The sequence below is a fragment of the Triticum dicoccoides genome, chromosome 5A (genome assembly GCF_002162155.2).
Source record: "Triticum dicoccoides isolate Atlit2015 ecotype Zavitan chromosome 5A, WEW_v2.0, whole genome shotgun sequence".
Classification (NCBI taxonomy): Eukaryota; Viridiplantae; Streptophyta; class Magnoliopsida; order Poales; family Poaceae; genus Triticum; species Triticum dicoccoides.
In genome coordinates, this window is record NC_041388.1 from 650,252,698 (window position 1) to 650,271,402 (window position 18,705).

At 45.7% G+C, this 18,705-nt stretch overlaps 1 pseudogene; it reads right to left on the reverse strand.

The window, feature by feature from the left end:
* Window positions 1-15,303: 15,303 nt before the first annotated feature.
* LOC119300319 lies at window positions 15,304-18,452 on the reverse strand (annotated as a pseudogene).
* Window positions 18,453-18,705: the final 253 nt, after the last annotated feature.

The following is an 18,705-nucleotide window of genomic DNA, read 5'->3' on the forward strand; positions in this document are numbered from 1 at the left end:
CTGTGATAGAAAGTGTACCCAATATTTTCTTTTGGGTATCCTATGAAGACGCACTTCTCCGATTTGGGTTTGAGCTTATCACGTTGAAACTTTTTCACATAAGCATTGCAACCTCAAACTTTAAGAAACGATAGCTTAGGTTTCTTGCCAAACCATAGTTCATATGGTGTCATCTCCATGGATTTAGATGGTGCCCTATTTAACGTGAATGTAGCTATCTCTAATGTATAACCCCAAAATGATAGTGATAGATCGGTAAGAGACATCATAGATCGCACTATATCTAATAAAGTACGGTTATGATGTTCGGACACACCATTATACTGTGGTGTTCCAGGTGGCGTGAGTAGTGAAACTATTTCACATTGTTTTAACTGAAGGCCAAACTCGTTAACTCAAATATTTTACTTTTGCGATCATATCGTAAAAACTTTTATTTTCTTGTTACGATGATTCTCCACTTTACTCTGAAATACTTTGAACTTTTCAAATATTTCAGACTTGTGTTTCATCAAGTAGATATACCCATATCTGCTCAAATCATTTATGAAGGTCAGAAAATAATGATATCCGCCGCGAGACTCAACACTCATCGGACCGCATACATCATGCTCAACGCAAACACTAAATAACATTTATTTTAGGTTCAACACTAATCCCAAAAGTATAGGGAGTGTGCGATGATGATCATATCAATCTTGGAACCACTTTCAATACACATCGTCACTTCACCCTTAACTAGTCTCTGTCCATTCTGCAACTCCCGTTTCGAGTTACTACTCTTAGCAACTGAACTAGTATCAAATACTGAGGGGTTGCTGTAAACACTAGTAAAGTACACATCAATAACATGTATATCAAATATACCTTTGTTCACTTTGCCATTCTTCTTATCCGCCAAATACTTGGGGCAGTCCTGCTTCCAGTGACCAGTCCCTTTGCAATGGAAGCACTTAGTCTCAGGGTTAGGTTTAGACTTGGGCTTCTTCACTTGAGCAGCAACTTGCTTTCCGTTCTTCTTGAAGTTCCCCTTTCTTCCCTTTGCCCTTTTCTTGAAACTAGTGGTCTTTGTCAACCATCAACACTTGATGCTTTTCTTGATTTCTACCTTCGTCGATTTCAGCATCACAAAGAGCTTGGGAATTACTTTTGTCATCCCTTGCATATTATAGTTCATCACTAGGTTCTAGTAACTCGGTGATAGTGACTAGAGAACTTTTTCAATTACTCTCTTATCTGTAAGATTAACTCCCACTTGATTCAAGCAATTGTAGTACTTAGACAATCTGAGCACATGCTCACTGGTTGAGCTATTCTCCTCCATCTTGTAGGCAAAGTACTGTCAGAGGTCTCATACCTCTCGACACGGGCATGAGTATGAAATGCCAATTTCAACTCTTGGAACATCTTATATGCTCCATGGCGTTAAAAAATGTCTTTGAAGCCCCGATTCTAAGCCGTTAAGCATGGTGCACTAAACTATCAAGTAGTCATCATATTGAGCTAGCCAAACGTTCATAACGTCTGCATCTGCTCCTGCAATAGGTCTGTCACCTAGTGGTGCATCAAGGACATAATTCTTCTGTGCAGCAATGAGGATAATCCTCAGATCACGGATCCAATCCGCATCATTGCTACTAACATTTTTCAACTTAGTTTTCTCTAGGAACATATCAAAAATAAAACAGAGGAGCTAAACGCAAGCTATTGATCTACAACATAGATATGCTAATACTATCAAGACTAAGTTCATGATAAATTTAAGTTCAATTAATCATATTACTTAAGAACCCCCACTTAGATAGACATCCCTCTAATCCTCTAAGTGATCACGTGATCCATATCAACTAGACCATAACCGATCATCACGTGAAATGGAGTAGTTTTCAATGGTGAACATCATTATGTTGATCATATCTATTATATGATTCACACTCGACCTTTCGGTCTCCAGTGTTCCGAGGCCATATATGCATATGCTAGGCTCGTCAAGTTTAACCCGAGTATTTCTGCATGTGCAAAACTGGCTTGCATCCGTTGTAGATGGACGTAGAGCTTATCACACCCGATCATCACGTGGTGTCTGGGCACGACGAACTTTGGCAACGGTGCATACTCAGGGAGAATACTTTTATCTTGAAATTTAGTGAGAGATCATCTTATAATGCTATCGTCAATCAAAGCAAAATAAGATGTATAAAAGATAAACATCACATGCAATCAAAATATGTGACATGATATGGCCACCATCATCTTGTGCCTTTGATCTCCATCTTCAAAGCATCGTCATGATTTCCATCGTCACCGGCATGACACCATGATCTCCATCATCTTGATCTATATCAATGTGTCGTCACAGGTCGTCTCGCCAACTATTGCTCTTGCAACTATTGCTATCGCATAGCGATAAAGTAAAGCAATTATTTGGCGCTTGCATCTTATGCAATAAAGAGACAACCATAAGGCTTCTGCCAGTTGTCGATAACTTCAACAAAACATGATCATCTTATACAACAACTTATATCTCATCACGTCTTGACCATATCACATCACAACATGCCCTGCAAAAACAAGTTAGACGTCCTCTACTTTGTTGTTGCAAGTTTTACGTGGCTGCTACAGGCTGAGCAAGAACCGTTCTTACCTACGCATCAAAACCACAACGATAGTTTGTTAAGTTAGTGTTGTTTTAACCTTCTCAAGGACTGGGCGTAGCCACACTCGGTTCAACTAAAGTTGGAGAAACTGACACCCGCTAGTCACCTGTGTGCATAGCATGGCGGTAAAACCAGTCTCGCGTAAGCGTACGCGTAATGTCGGTCCAGGCCGCTTCATCCAACAATACCGCCAAACCAAAGTGTGACATGCTGGTAAGCAGTATGACTTATATCGCCCACAACTCACTTGTGTTCTACTCGTGCATATTACATCAACGCATAAAACCTGGCTCGGATGCCACTGTTGGGGAACATAGTAATTTCAAAAAAATTCCTACGCACACGCAAGATCATGGTGATGCATAGTAACAAGAGGGGAGAGTGTTGTCCACGTACCCTCATAGACCGAAAGCGGAAGCGTCAGCACAACGCGGTTGATGTAGTCGTACGTCTTCACGATCCGACCGATCAAGTACCGAATGCACGGCACCTCCGAGTTCTGCACACGTTCAACTCGATGACGTCCCTCGAACTCCGATCCAGCCGAGTGTTGAGGGAGAGTTTTGTCAACATGACGGTGTAACACCCCGGATGTAATTTACCTTATCTGTACTCCAACTATTGCCGTTTCCGGCCTAAGTTATTTTATTTACCTCGGGTTCAGGTTTTTGTCTCCGTGTGTTGTTGCCTTTGTCATGCATCTCATGTCATGTCATCATGTGCATTGCATTTGCATACGTGTTCGTCTCATGCATCCGAGCTTTTTCCCCGTTGTCCGTTTTGCATTCCGGCGCTCCTATCTCCTCCGGTGCCCCTTTCTACCTCTTTTCGTGTGTGGGGGTTAAACATTTCCGGATTGGACCGAGACTTGCCATGCGGTCTTGGTTTACTACCGGTAGACCGCCTGTCAAGTTTCGTGCCATTTGGACTTCGTTTAATACTCCAACGATTAACCGAGGGACCAAAAAGGCCTCGTGTGTGTTGCATCCCAACCCCCTTCCAATTTGGCCCAAAAACCCACCAAAACCTCTCCCATCGTCTAGAGCATTCGATCACGATCGCATGGCTGCAAACCACACTCCATTTGGAGCTTCCTAGCTCCCTCTATGCCTATAAATAGATCCCCTTCCGAAATCACGGGTCTCCTTCCCCCTAACCCTAGATAATTTTCCCCGCAGCGCGCCGGACAATGTCCGGGCGCGTCGGACATCGCCGCCCCACAACCAGAAGCTGACACGTGGCGCACGAGAGCCTCACTTCGCCGCGCGGCCACCCAACCTGCTCGGCCCGCGGGAGGCCCCCGCGGCCCATCTGCCTTCCCCGTCGCCCCCGTGCTCTCTCTCCTCCACCGCAGGGCAGCACGCCAGCCACCGCGCGCCATTGCTGCCGTCTCGCAGGCAAGCTTCCCCGCCACCGCGCGCCGCCCTGCCGCCGCCGTTCTTCGCCGCCGCCGTCGCCTCTTCACCGCCCCGAGTCGCCGCCTCGCCGCGCCGCCGCAGGAGGTCGCCGGCGACGCCCCCAACTCCGGTGTCCCTCGCTACTCCGGTCGCCGCATTCTTCGTCCCCGGCGAACCTCGGCATCCGCGCTGCTATAGTGCTCGTGCTACAGTAGATCTTAGATCTAGATCTCGGTTGACCTTTTCACCCCCGAAACCCTAATTATTTTGCAAACTTTGGCATGTCGTATCTCTGCATCTGTAGCTCTGATTTGCGCGTGCAGCATATCAAAATGTTCGTCTCAAAGAGTACATCATTTCATCCCATTGCATCATTTTCATTTGAGCTCATCTTGATGCCCGAAATGCTGTTGGAAGAGGGCTATGTGATAAACTTGGCAGATCTGTTTCATCAAATAGTTATTTGTCATTTTTGCCATGATTAATGTGTGCATGATATGATCCTGAGCTCTACATGAGTTTTGTTATATGCCATGCCATCTTTACAGACGTGCTTACCATGTATTTTTTTGATTTGTGAGGTGACTAGCACAAGCTTGCAAAGTAGCGTAATCGGTATGCTGATTTCAAGGACTTAGAATTTCACCAAGTCCTTGTTCTAATTTTGTCATTATGCCATATGTTCATGTTGTTTCCTAGTGATCCGTGCCTCTTTTGAGGATGATCAGTAAGGATAATTTTTAACATTGTTGTGCTCTATCCATCCATGTCTTTGTTTGCATTTATGGAGCACCCTAGCTTGAGACAATCGAGCTCTACTTTTGCTATATCGTGAATCCTGGCAGATTGTTGACTTGTTAGCGATTTTGCCGAGGATGTTGTTATTGATCCGTGCATGCTATGAAGTTATTCTTGCCATTTCTAGCTTCTATGCCATGTAATCTTGATGGCTGTATGCATAGATTGTCATGCCATGCTCTGTAGTGAGTGCATTGAGCTCGTAAACATGCCTACTCGTTAACTGATTTGCATGTCCAGTTTTTCACTAAGTCTGAGATCTGTTTATGTTTTTGCCATGTTCACATGCTTGCAATTGTACTTTCTGATCCCTTTTGGCTCAAGTTCACTAAGGGACTTTTGTTAAGTGCTTTGAGTAGCTTCATGTCATGCCTTGATTTGCCATGTTAAGTTCCTGTAGCATGTAGTTTTCATGCTCTAAATCGTGCTTCCTGATGATAAATTCCAGACTTGTGTTAATTTCACTAAGTCTGAAACCTGTTACCATTTGCATTTTTGCCATGCTTGTTTGAACCTGTTAATGGATGAATTAGCCGTAGCTCAGTGTTCATTGTTTGTCAAGCATCATGAGTGGATCCCTGCCATGTATTTTGTTGTCATGTTTGAGTTCTGTAGCTTATTTATCTTGATGCATTTAGATGGCTACTTGCTGATTATCGCAGACCGGTGCCATATTTGTTTTGCTTGCCATTTCCAAACCGTGCATCCGATTCTGGTGATCTTTATATCGATTTCAACCGAAATCACCTTACCTTTCCAGTGGAACTCTTGGATTTCCAAGTTGAGGCCAGGTTCAATCATTCCTTGTCAAATCTTGCATATGCATCACATATCGCATCCCGCATAGCATACCATGTTCGCATCATGTTGTTTGAGCATTGCACGTGGTTGATTGTGTTCCTTTTGCTTGTTTGGGTAGAGCCGGGAGACGAGTTCGCTAACGAGGAGTTCGCTTACGAGGATCAAGTCAACTCTGACAACTTTGCAGGCAAGATGATCATACCCTCGAAATCACTTCTATCTTTGCTTGCTAGATGCTCGCTATTTTGCTATGCCTATGCTACGATACCTACCACTTGCTTATCATGCCTCCCAAATTGCCATGTCAAACCTCTAACCCACCATGTCCTAGCAAACCGTTGATTAGCTATGTTACCGCTTTGCTCAGCCCCTCTTATAGCGTTGCTAGTTGCAGGTGAAGATTGGAGATCGTTCCTTGTTGGAACATTGTTTATTGTTGGGTTATCACCATATTATCTTGTTATATTAATGCACCTATATACTTGGTAAAGGGTGGAAGGCTCGGCCTTTTGCCTAGTGTTTTGTTCCACTCTTGCCGCCCTAGTTTCCGTCATATCGGTGTTATGTTCCCGGATTTTGCGTCCCTTACGCGGTTGGGTTATAATGGGAACCCCTTGACAGTTCGCCTTGAATAAAACTCCTCCAGCAATGCCCAACCTTGGTTTTACCATTTTCCACCTAGCATCTTTTTCCCTTGGGTTTCTGGAGCCCGAGGGTCATCTTTATTTAAACCCCCCCGGGCCAGTGCTCCTCTAAGTGTTGGTCCACCTCGTCAGCCGCCGGTGGCCACCAGGGGCAACTCTGGGCTGACCTACCGGAAGTTTGGACAATCTGAGTGTGCCCTGAGAACGAGATATGTGCAGCTCCTATCGGGATTTGTCGGTACATTCGGGCGGTGTTGCTGGACTTGTTTTACCATTGTCGAGGATGTCTTGTAACCGGGATTCCGAGCCTGATCGGGTCTTCCCGCTAGAAGGAATATCCTTCGTTGACCGTGAGAGCTTGTGATGGGCTAAGTTGGGACTTCCCTGCAGGGTTTTGAACATTCGAAAGTCGTGCTCGCAGTTATGGGCAGATGGGAATTTGTTAATGTCCGGTTATAGATAACATGAAACTTAACTTAATTAAAATGAATCAACCGCATGTGTAACCGTGATGGTCTCTTCTCGGCGGAGTCCGGGAAGTGAACAAAGTGTTGGAGTAATGCTTGACGTAGGTTGTTATAGGATCACTTCTTGATCATAGTTCTTCATCCGTGCTTTGACTTCTCTTCTCGCTCTCTTTTGCGAATAGGTTAGCCACCCTATATGCTAGTCGCTTGCTGCAGCTCCACATATTACCTTGCCTTTACCTATAAGCTTAAATAGTCTTGATCGCGAGGGTGCGAGATTGCTGAGTCCCCGTGACTCACAGTTTACTTCCAAAACCAGATGCAGGGATCGATGATACCGTTCCAGACGATGCGCTTGAGCTCAAGTGGGAGTTCGATGAAGACTCTCGCCGTTACTATGTGTCTTTCCCAGATGATCAGTAGTGGTGCCCAGTTGGGGCGATCTGGGACTGTGTCGCATGTTGGGGTTGATCTTTTATTTTGGTACCGTAGTCGGACCATGAGTGTATTGGATGATTGTAATTTTATTCATGTATTTGTGTGACGTGGCGAGTGTAAGCCAACTATGTATCCTTTCCCCTTTTATATATTTACATGGCTTGTCGTGAAGAATACCTTACTTGCGACATTGCTTTCAATGCAGTTATGCCTCTAAGTCGTGTTTCAACACATAGGAGATATAGCCGCATCAAGGGCGTTACAGACGGCGTGGTGACAATGATGATGTTCTACCGACGCAGGGCTTCGCCTAAGCACCGCTACGATATGATCAAGGTGGATTATGATGGAGGGGGCACCGCACACGGCTAAGAGATTAAGAGATCAATTGTTGTGTCTTTGGGGTGCCCCCTGCCCCCGTATATAAAGGAGTGGAGGAGGGGGAGGGCTGGCCCTCTCTATGGCGCGCCTTAGGGGAGTCCTACTCCCACCTTGAGTAGGATTCCCCCTTTCCTAGTAGAACTAGGAGCCCTTCCAAGTAGTAGGAGTAGGAGGGAAGGAAAGGGAAGGGAAAAGGAGAAGGAAGAAAGGGGGCGCCCCCCTCCCTAGTCCAATTCGGACCAGCCCATGGGGAGGGGTGCGGCCACCCTTTGAGGCCTTTCTCTCCTTTCCCGTATGGCCCATTAAGGCCCAATACGAATTCCCGTAACTCCCCGATACTCCCGAAAATACCCGAATCACTCGGAACCTTTCCGATGTCCGAATATAGTCGTCCAATATATCGATCTTTACGTCTTGACCATTTCGAGACTCCTCGTCATGTCCCCGATCTCATCTGGGACTCCGAACTCCTTCGGTACATCAAAACACATAAACTCATAATATAACCGTCATCAAACTTTAAGCGTGCGGACCCTACGGGTTTGAGAACTATGTAGACATGACCGAGACACGTCTCCGGTCAATAACCATTAGCGGAACCTGGATGCTCATATTGGCTCCAACATATTCTACGAAGATCTTTATCGGTCAAACCGCATAACAACATACGTTGTTCACTTTGTCATCGGTATGTTACTTGCCCGAGATTCAATCGTCGGTATCTCAATACCTAGTTCAATCTCGTTACCGGCAAGTCTCTTTACTCGTTTCGTAACACATCATCCCGCAACTAACTCATTAGTTGCAATGCTTGCAAGGCTTATAGTGATGTACATTACCGAGTGGGCCCAGAGATACCTCTCCGACAATCGGAGTGACAAATCCTAATCTCAAAATACGCCAACCCAACAAGTACCTTCGGAGACACCTGTAGAGCACCTTTATAATCACCCAGTTACGTTGTGACGTTTGGTGGCACACAAAGTGTTCCTCCGGTAAACGGGAGTTGCATAATCTCATAGTCATGGAACATGTATAAGTCATGAAGAAAGCAATAGTAACAAACTAAACGATCAAGTGCTAAGCTAACGGAATGGGTCAAGTCAATCACATCATTCTCCTAATGATGTGATCCCGTTAATCAAATGAAAACTCATGTCTATGGTTAGGAAACATAACCATCTTTGATCAACGAGCTAGTCAAGTAGATGCATACTAGTGACACTCTTTTGTCTATGTATTCACACATGTATTATGTTTCCGATTAATACAATTCTAGCATGAATAATAAACATTTATCATGATATAAGGAAATAAATAATAACTTTATTATTGCCTCTAGGGCATATTTCCTTCACCAATCACCCCGGCAACGCCAGGAGGGCGTCGCTACATCGTGCTGCTCGTCGACGACTATAGCAGGTTCATGTGGGTGCTGCTCCTCGCCTCCAAGGATGAGGCGGAGCGAGCCATCGTTAGGCAGCAAGCGGCAGCTGATGTCGAGTGTGGCAACAAGTTGCGCGTGCTGCGCACGAACCGTGGCGGCGAGTTCACGTCGGCCACGTTCTACAAGCACTGCGACGAGAAAGGGGTGCAACGTCACCTCACAGCCCCTTACTCGCCGCAGCAGAATGGCGTCGTTGAGCGGAGGAACCAGACGATGCTCGGGATGGCACGCTACATGCTCAAGGCAAAGGAGGTGCCGAGCACGTATTGGGGGGAGGCCGTGCTCACAGTTGTATTCATCCTCAACCGCTCCTTCACATGGAGTGTCGATGGCAAGATGCCTTATGAGGCGTGGTACGGAAGGAAGCCCGATGTACGCTTCCTCCGTACCTTTGGCTGCGTTGGGCATGTCAAGACGGCGCGCCCACAGCTCAAGAAGCTCGACGACAGGAGCACCCCAATGGTGTTCATGGGCTACGAGACGGGCTCTAAGGCGTATAAGATGTACGACCCCGTCTCAAAGCGTGCGCATGTCTCGCGCGATGTCATCTTCGACGAAGACGCGCGATGGACTTGGGAGGCGTCGGGGGAGTCCCCGGCAAGCAGCTCCTTCACCGTGGAGTACCCGATGTACTCTAGGACCCCGGGAAGCAAGACCCCGGGAAGTTCCACCCCGGGAAGCTCGGGATGTGTGGATCCGAGAACCGCAACCCCGAGAACCCCGTCCCCGGGTACAGTGTCCCTGGACACCCCGACGTCAAGCAAGGTGGGTCCCGGGAGGCAGTTTGCAACCCCGCCAACGGCGAGGTCAGAGTTGTTCGACGCCGACGACAGCGTTGGCGCCCCCCATAGGTTTCGGCGCATGGGGGATCTCCTCGACGAGGCTGCGGCAACACCGCAACAGCCCGAGGAAGGGGATGTTGATGAGGACGACGTCTTGCATCTGATGGCCGGCGATGAGCCGACCACGTTCGCAGAGGCTGAGCAAGAGGATTGCTGGCGCCACGCGATGCTGGACGAGCTGGCGTCGATCAACGACAACGCCACTTGGACACTCACCACACTGCCTGCTGGGCACCGAGCCATCGGGCTCAAGTGGGTGTTCAAAGTCAAGAAGGACGAGCACGACGTCATTCTCAAGAACAAGGCACGCCTCGTCGCAAAGGGCTATGTGCAGCGTGAGGGAGTGGACTTCGAGGAAGTCTTCACTCCGGTGGCAAGGCTGGAGTCCGTGCGGCTCATCCTTGCCATGGCTGCTCACCGTGGTTGGGAGGTACACCACATGGACGTCAAGTCGGCATTTCTGAATGGCGAACTTAACGAGGAGGTGTACGTCTCCCAGCCACCAGGGTTCGTTGCCAAGAACCACGAGCAGGGTGTCTACAGGCTACACAAGGCCCTGTATGGTCTCCGGCAAGCCCCAAGGGCGTGGAACACCAAGCTCGATGCAAGCCTCGCATCTCTTGGGTTCTCACGGAGCACTTCTGAGCACGGCATGTACTCACGTGGCACCGCGAACACGCTGCTCATCATCGGCATCTACGTCGATGACCTGGTCATCACCGGGGCAGAGCCTGAAGAGGTTCAACGCTTTAAGGGAGAGATGCATCGTCTCTTCAGCATGAGCGACCTTGGGCTGCTCCGGTACTACCTCGGGCTAGAGGTGAACCAGGAGGGTGGTTGCATCACGATCACGCAGACGGCCTACGCCACCAAGATGCTCGAGCGAGCAGGCATGAAGGACTGCCATGCCGTGCACGCTCCAATGGAGGCACGGTTGAAGCTCAGCAAGGATAGCCCCGAGAAGGCGGTGGATGCCACACTCTACCGTAGCATCATCGAGAGTCTTAGGTACCTCGTGCACACCCGACCGGACATCACGTTCATTGTCGGATACCTGAGTAGGTTCATGGAAGCTCCGGCAAGCGATCACCTCGCTGCCGTCAAGCACCTGCTCCGATACATCGCGAGAACGCTCACGTATGGATGCGTGTATCATCGTGGTGATGGCGAGAGCTTGGTCGGGTACAGCGACTCCGACCACGCTGGTGACGTGGACTCCCGGAAGAGCACCTCGGGCATACTATTCCTTCTCGGGAATAGTCCCGTCAGCTGGCAATCGGTGAGGCAGAAGGTTGTCGCCGTATCTTCGTGCGAGGCGGAGTACATCGCGGCAGCTACATCGGCATGTCAAGGCATTTGGCTTTCTCACCTTCTCGGCGAGATGCTGAATCAGGACACCGCCCCTGCGCTCATCTTCGTCGACAACAAGTCGGCGATTTCCCTTTGCAAGAATCCAGTGCTTCACGACCGCAACAAGCACATCGATCTCCGCTATCACTTCATACGTGACTGCGTCGAGAAAGGCACGGTGATCGTGGAGTTCATCGGGACTGGTGAGCAGAAGGCGGACATCCTGACAAAGGCACTTGGCCGCGTCCGGTTCCAGGAGCTGCGTGACAAAGTCGGGATCATAGACACCAAGCTGCTTTGACAAGGTTGAGGGGGAGAATGTTGAGTCAACCTTGGTCAGCAGCATTTACATAGATGCATTCATGGTTGCATGTCGGCAGCAGCAGTAGCTGTTACTTAGCAAGGTAGTAAATTCGGCAGGTCGGCAAGTCGGCAACACTTGCGTGGCTTACCAATTAAGGCAAGCTAGGTAGTAACTAGTAGTAGTTTCTAGTCTAGTACACGTATGAGATGAGGTGGGCAGCTAGTAGAGATATTTTAACCCATAGTCGGTTTGTAAGCAGTATATAAGGAGCTGCACTCCACCCGGTTATAGCATTCCACTCCATTCCGTTCAATACAAGGGAATCAGACTCCAGTACTCTGCTCCGGTGCTTGTGTGTGTGTGCATTATAGACTGCACTAGTTGCAGTGCTTTGGTCTATCCTCCGTATAGATCAGTACACCACTAGTAGTTCGGGCCAATAGATACATCATCCTATGCCCACTCTTGTTATTACTTTCCTGGATCTTATTATTGCAAATTGCTTATCATATATGGTATTCCCTTTGTTGCAATTCTACATAACTTATAGTTCTATACACACCTACAATCAACTAAGAAAATATCACAATTTGTAGTCGTCTTTCAACCCCTTCCCTCCTCCATAGTCATCTTTGATCCTTCACAGCTGAGTAGTGCTTGTTTAAAATTATTGCCACGCCAGAACTCTTACTTGGTTGGAGCATAAGTGTATGCCTCATTTCTATGTGCTACATGTACAACCCGAGGAATGAACCAAGCTTTCATAATTCACACAATCGAAATTTCTTAATTCATATTAATCAGTTTGGATAAATCGATAACAAATCGCAGAGAATCATATCACTGGACTCTAGCGGAGGCGGTCAATTGTAGTAGACTGTAAGGTATCATTGATACTAGATCTCATTGAACACGGCAAAGAGGTCCCCGTGGATGTAGTTGTTGTTCATGAGATTAACCAAGTAGTAGCTCTTCTGAACCTGCAAGTGAAGAGGAGCAAGATGTCAATGAAATCCCTAGGGATATATTATTACTTGCTATGATATCGACAATATCTTTGCAGCAATTCATCAGAAATACCAATATATGGAGTGCCACTGGAACTTAGGTAGTTGTGATAACTCCATATGGAAAAGGTTAATTATGGTCCAATGTCAGTGAAATCCCTAGCGATATATTATTACTTGCTATGATATCGACATTATCTTTGCAGCAATTCATCAGAAATACCAATATATGGAGTGCCACTGGAACTTAGGTAGATGTGATAACTCCAGATGGAAAAGGTTAATTATGGTCCAGAGAGCATTTGGAACTTAAAACAGTTGTCGTATCTGATAGGTAATTGGCTCAAAGGTGTTTCTCTATTCTAGAGACAAGTTTGTTAGCAAAAGCTGGGAGATATCAGGAATTATAAACGTTGGCTAGATATCGGGAGTTATTTACCCAAAACCACCACACTTGGGGCTAGGGTAACCGGTCAGTACCACATTTAAGCCATGTCACAAAAAACCACCAACTCTGGGACTAATCGGTACCGCGGAGCACTGACTGGTCGTTTTAGCCGCGGAAATAGCGAAACCGACAGGTCGGGCCCACCTGTCAGGTCGACGTGGCGCGGGCTGACGGACGCCGTTAGATGGAGGGGGACGGCCGTTTCCACGACCGTGTATTAGTGGGCCGTGCGGGTCGCTCGTCGGACCAGACCGCACCAGAGCACATCTGACCCCTCTGTCTCGACCTCGACGACCGCCGCCACCGCCGCCACCGTCGTCTCGCCGCCGTCCGCCGGTCCGCCACGGTTTCCTGGAGCGAGGGGTCAAGCTCTTCTTCTTCGGACGACGAGTCAGTGACTAGCCAGGTACGTTCATTTGGGGATTCCAACATTTAGGGTTAGGGTTAGGGTTCTTGAGTTGGGGATTTCTTACCAAGTCACTGATTTCTTCAATCTCTTTGGTTTTAAGCTTCCTAGGACTATCCCATGCTATGAATGGAGTGGCATTGCTCATGAGCTCTCCTCTCGCTGTCTGCATCGCGAGCCTTGCCTCAGGCTAGTAGCATTTGAATCTACGGACATTGGCCGACGTTTTCTTGCTTGCGCTGAGGAGAAGGTATGTTGGTTAGTACTGTATTTAGTTAACCTTAGTTAGTTTTTGCTCCATTCAAATGCCAGAAGGAAATTTTGCTCTGCTTATTAGTGTGAACAATTGTCATTGCCCACAGTTGGATTTAATTATGCTCTTACAGTAGTAAATTATGCTATGCCAGTGTAATTTGCTCCAAATAATTAAGTAGTGTACAACATTGTTAGTGCCAGTAGGAAATTACGCTATGGCAGTGTAATTTGCTCAAATAATTAAGTAGTGTACAACATTGTTAGTGCCAGCACTAAATTTGTACTTACTAATGACAACATATATTTAGTTTATATGCTGTTAAAAGTGACAAAAATTTCTTATTGACAACACATATTAATTTGATAGGCTTTCTTAATTGTTTGTGCATTTAAATGAACACAATTTGATAGGCTTTCTTATTGACAACACATATTAATTTGATAGGCTCTCTTGTGTAGTATGATTGACAATATTTTTTTCTGAATTATAGGCTGAACTAAAGTGCAACTATCTGGAGTGGATAGACCCTGAGTGGTCAGTGGCTATGCAGTTCTGCCTAACTGAATTGTGGGGCATGTATGACAAAGAAATCAATGACAGGGTGAGAGACAATGTTCAACTTGGTGATCAGAATTACAAATTAGTTGGAGAAAAGAGGAAGATGGAAGAAGAGCTGAGATTTTTCAAACTTGATTTTGCAAAAATGGTGGCTGACAAGGAGGATGCTATTACTAAGCTGGGCAATACTAGGTTGGCTCTCAATGATCTGAAAGAGGATATGGAGAAGAAGAAGCTGGCAAACCATGGTTGCACAAACCTACATCAGTTACTCAGGGCAAAGGCAGAGAAGGAGAGGGACAAGCTTGTGGTAGAGAGAGACCAAGTGCTCACAGAGAGAGACCAACTAAAGGAAGAGAAGAAAAAGCTAGAGTACATCATCTCTGATTTGCTGAAACAGAAGCATGGCTACAAGGACAAGATCAAGAAGTTGAAGGAGATCTGTGATGAATTTTAATTATGTGATGTGGCATTGTACTGGTGTAGTTGTGCTCTGTTGCACTGAATAATCAGCCCTACTAGAAGTGCACTATATTATTGTAATGGTTAAATTTGTACTGAATTATGCAGTTTTTATCTGCAAGTCTAGATTTTGAACTTATGGCATGAATTTGAATTTAATTTGTAGTGCTATCTCTTGTATCATATTGAGTACTCTATTATATTTACTTCACTCCAGGTGAAACTGCTGTGATAGTCAAATTATTGTGCACAGAAAAATTTGAAATACTAGTAACTTATGGCATGAGTATACCAGGAACTTTCATTATTATTATGCACATAATGTGATGATCAGGGAGTGCAAACAACATAGCAGTACAGAGTAAATGTAGCAGTGCAAGCACATAATTGTAGATAGGTACATGATGATTGAAGCAAGCCAACATAGCAGTACACAAGAATAATAGATAGTAGTTCCTCATGGCATAAAACCAAGATCCATACATAGGTTTAGCATAACATTACACAACAGTAGTTCATAGTGGCACACATAGGTTCGACACAGCATTACATAAGTTCAAATTTAGTGTTGGCATAGATAAAGTGCTCTAGTGCCTGATGGAGCACACATGCACTTGGATACATAGTCAAACAAGAACTCTCAGTAGTTCCCACTGGCATAGAAGTACCCCTCCATCATTTTGCTCATGTATCTTGCCCTTTTCGGCCTATTTCCTGTTGGCTGGCTAGTTGAAGCTTCTGCAGTAGTTCTTGGAGGATTGAAGCTTCTTGCACCTGTTTTTGCACCTCTCCTTGCAGCAGCAGTACCAGCACCAGAAGGAGAAGAATTTGCAGCTCTAGCAGATGAACCAGCAGCTCTAGCAGATTTGCCCCTTGAAGCAGCAGCAGCAGCAGCAGATCCCCTTGAAGCAGATGTAGAGCTTGCACCCCTAGGAGTTGTTGTACCAGATGTTGAGCTTCCCCCTTGCTGCCATGCAGGGGCTGTCCTGTTTTCCTGCAATTATTTTTGTTGGATAAATTTCAGTGATACTTAATGAGTGATGAGATAGAGAAGGAAGTCAAAAATAACATACCATGTGTTTGTTCTTCCTGATTTGCAGATATGGCCTCAATGACTTTGCACAACTTGTGTATTTGTGGCCCTGCAACTTGCAGTTACTACAAGTTATTGTAGCCATTCTTGATGTCTGCTTTGCTTGAGGAGGCTCAAACCTGCCTTTCTTCCTTTTCTCTTCTGCTGGTCCCTTCTTGTCTTCTTTGAACTGAGGTGGGTCAATGTCAGGAGTTGCAGTTTTCACCCAACAATCAGGACCAGGAACTGGGTAAATGATAGGCTTGTATGACTCCAAGTACATAGCCTTTTTGAAGAAAATATTTAGATGGTCCTCTGGTAGTTGTTTGGACCTGTAGATGGCAGAACAACCATGGTTGCAAGGAATTCCAGAGATGTCCCACTTCTTACAACCACATGTTTTCAGATTAGTGTCAACAGAGTAGGTCTTATCCCCACTACTCACTTGGAAAAGACCTGGTCCAGCTATCAATGATTTGCAGTCCCTTGCATATCTCTTGTTCATCTCTAACCTCTCAACATAAGTTGGTGCAATTTCCCATCTTGAAACTAGTCCACCCTCTCTCTTTTGCTGATACCTTACCAGAAGTTTGTCCTTGTTCCCATTGATCATGGTGACAATTGGCTTGTTCCTTACATCAAGTATGTACTTATTAAAAACTTCACTTAAGTTATTGACAACCAGATCAGTTTTGCAGTTAGTATCCATTGCATGTCTTGACCAAGCTTTTGGAGGAATCCTTGACATCCACTCCCAAGCAGCCTTGCACTCAGCCTTCATGCTCTCCATTGCCAACTGAAAGTCATGTTCAGTGTAAGCATATGCAGCTGCATCCATGCATTTCTTCAAGTCTTCTCCTCTGAATCCTGCTTTCTGAAAGTTGGCATAAATGTGCCTCAAGCAGTACCTATGAGGGCAGTTGGGAAAGACTGCTATGACTGCATTCAACAGACCCTGCAAAGGATTTTGAATTTGTTAAAATGAAATAAATTATCAAAACAAATTTTAATTCAATTTAATTGTTGTAGTAATATCATATTGATTTAATATTACATTAATTTAATTCAATTTAGTATCGACAAGATGCGTTACCACTCGACACATGCCAACTAGGGTAGGTGGGAGGTTGGTTGGGCTATGGTGGCCCATAAGGGTCACCCTAGGCTATCTTGACCAAAGTATCGACAAGATGCGTTACCACTCGACACATGCCAACTAGGGTAGATGGGAGGTTGGTTGGGCTATGGTGGCCCATAAGGGTCACCCTAGGCTACCTTGACCGAAGTGTCGACAAGATGCGTTACCACTCGACACATGCCAACTAGGGTAGGTGGGAGGTTGGTTGGGCTATGGTGGCCCATAAGGGTCACCCTAGGCTACCTTGACCACTATACACATGCCAACTAGGGTAAGTGTTCAACAAATTAATAAACTAAATACACTAAATGCAGAACTAATTAGACTAAATACACTAAATGCATAACTAATTAAACAAATTAATGAACTAATTAGAGTACTATTTTAGGGACAAGTGACGATGTAGATAAACTCACCTTTTGTCTATCAGACATGAATGTGTACTTCCCAAATTTTCCCTCTTCAGTCCCTCCTAGGGCATATTTGAGTTGAGTCAAAAACCATGACCAATTTGGTGTGTCTTCAACTCCAACCACTCCAAATGCTATGGGGTACATATTGTTGTTTGCATCCCTTCCAGTAGCAGCTAGTATTTGTGCCCCACTAGTTAACTTAATGAAACAACCATCTAGGCCTATGAATGGCCTGCATCCATTCAAAAATCCCTCAACACATGCATTCAAACAGAAAAAAGACCATGAAACCTTGGTCCTGCAGTTGGGTTTTCTCTTGTTTTTCCACTCACAGTACTGACAATGCATCTTGATCCAGGATTTGTAGCCTTCACAGTCTCCAAAAAATCTCTCAGCCTCTTGTATTGCCTCTTGTGATCTCCAAGCACAATCTCCTTTGCTTTCCTTTTTGCTCTCCATGCCATCATCTTGGGCACCTCAACACTAAACTGCCTCTTTACCTTGTCAACTATAGCAGGTATAGTAGTGTTGGGGTCTGATCTAATAGTTTCAAGCATTTTGTTGCCAAGCCACTTGGAGATGACCCTTGTCTTGTCAGATTGGGTGGGACAGGTGTGCTCCAATACCATCTTCTTAATGCAGAAAGTGGGCTCATTACTGATCTTTGTTGCAACCATGTGGAACTGACAGCCCTCTCCATCACAACACACTATTACCCTATCACTGCAGTTTCTGTGATATTTGTATCTTCTAAGTTGTTTCACATGCAAATTCACAAGAGCCTCTCTAAACTGCTACACATCTCTGAAACAAAGCCTAAGCTGGAATTGCTGCTCTGGATGCAGCCTGCCCTCATCATACCAGACCCTAGGTGGTCTTTTCTTAGCTTTGCTCTTTCTACCAGAGGAGATTATAAAAGACATAGGTTCATTGCCATCATCATCAGCTTCAAAGCCTGTATCATCCTCTTCTGAAGATGGATACCAGTCCTCATTCATGCTTCTGTTAGCACTAGAGTGGGACCTACTAGTAGGCCCATGCCTCTTTATCTTCTTCTGAACAGGCTCAGGAACTGCTATCTCTTGACAGTCATCATCCTCTTCCTCCAAGTCTATGTCATATAAATCTTCAGGGTCTGTGTCTCCTTCACAGTGTGTACTGCTCATGTATTGAGCTCTCTTCCTCTTAATGTCAGCAATTGTGTCTTTCAGATCACTGTCCACTTTCCTCCTCTATTCTTCTTCTCTAGCTACATTATCTTCTTCTTCATAGTCCATGGAATCTGAATCTGCATCTGAGAGGTCTTCATGAGCTACAAAGTCTTCATCAAATACTGAGTCACCATCTTCATCAGATGTGTCCTCATTTCCTGCATACTCTTCCTCATCTGTATCAAACTGGAAATCTGCATAATTAACA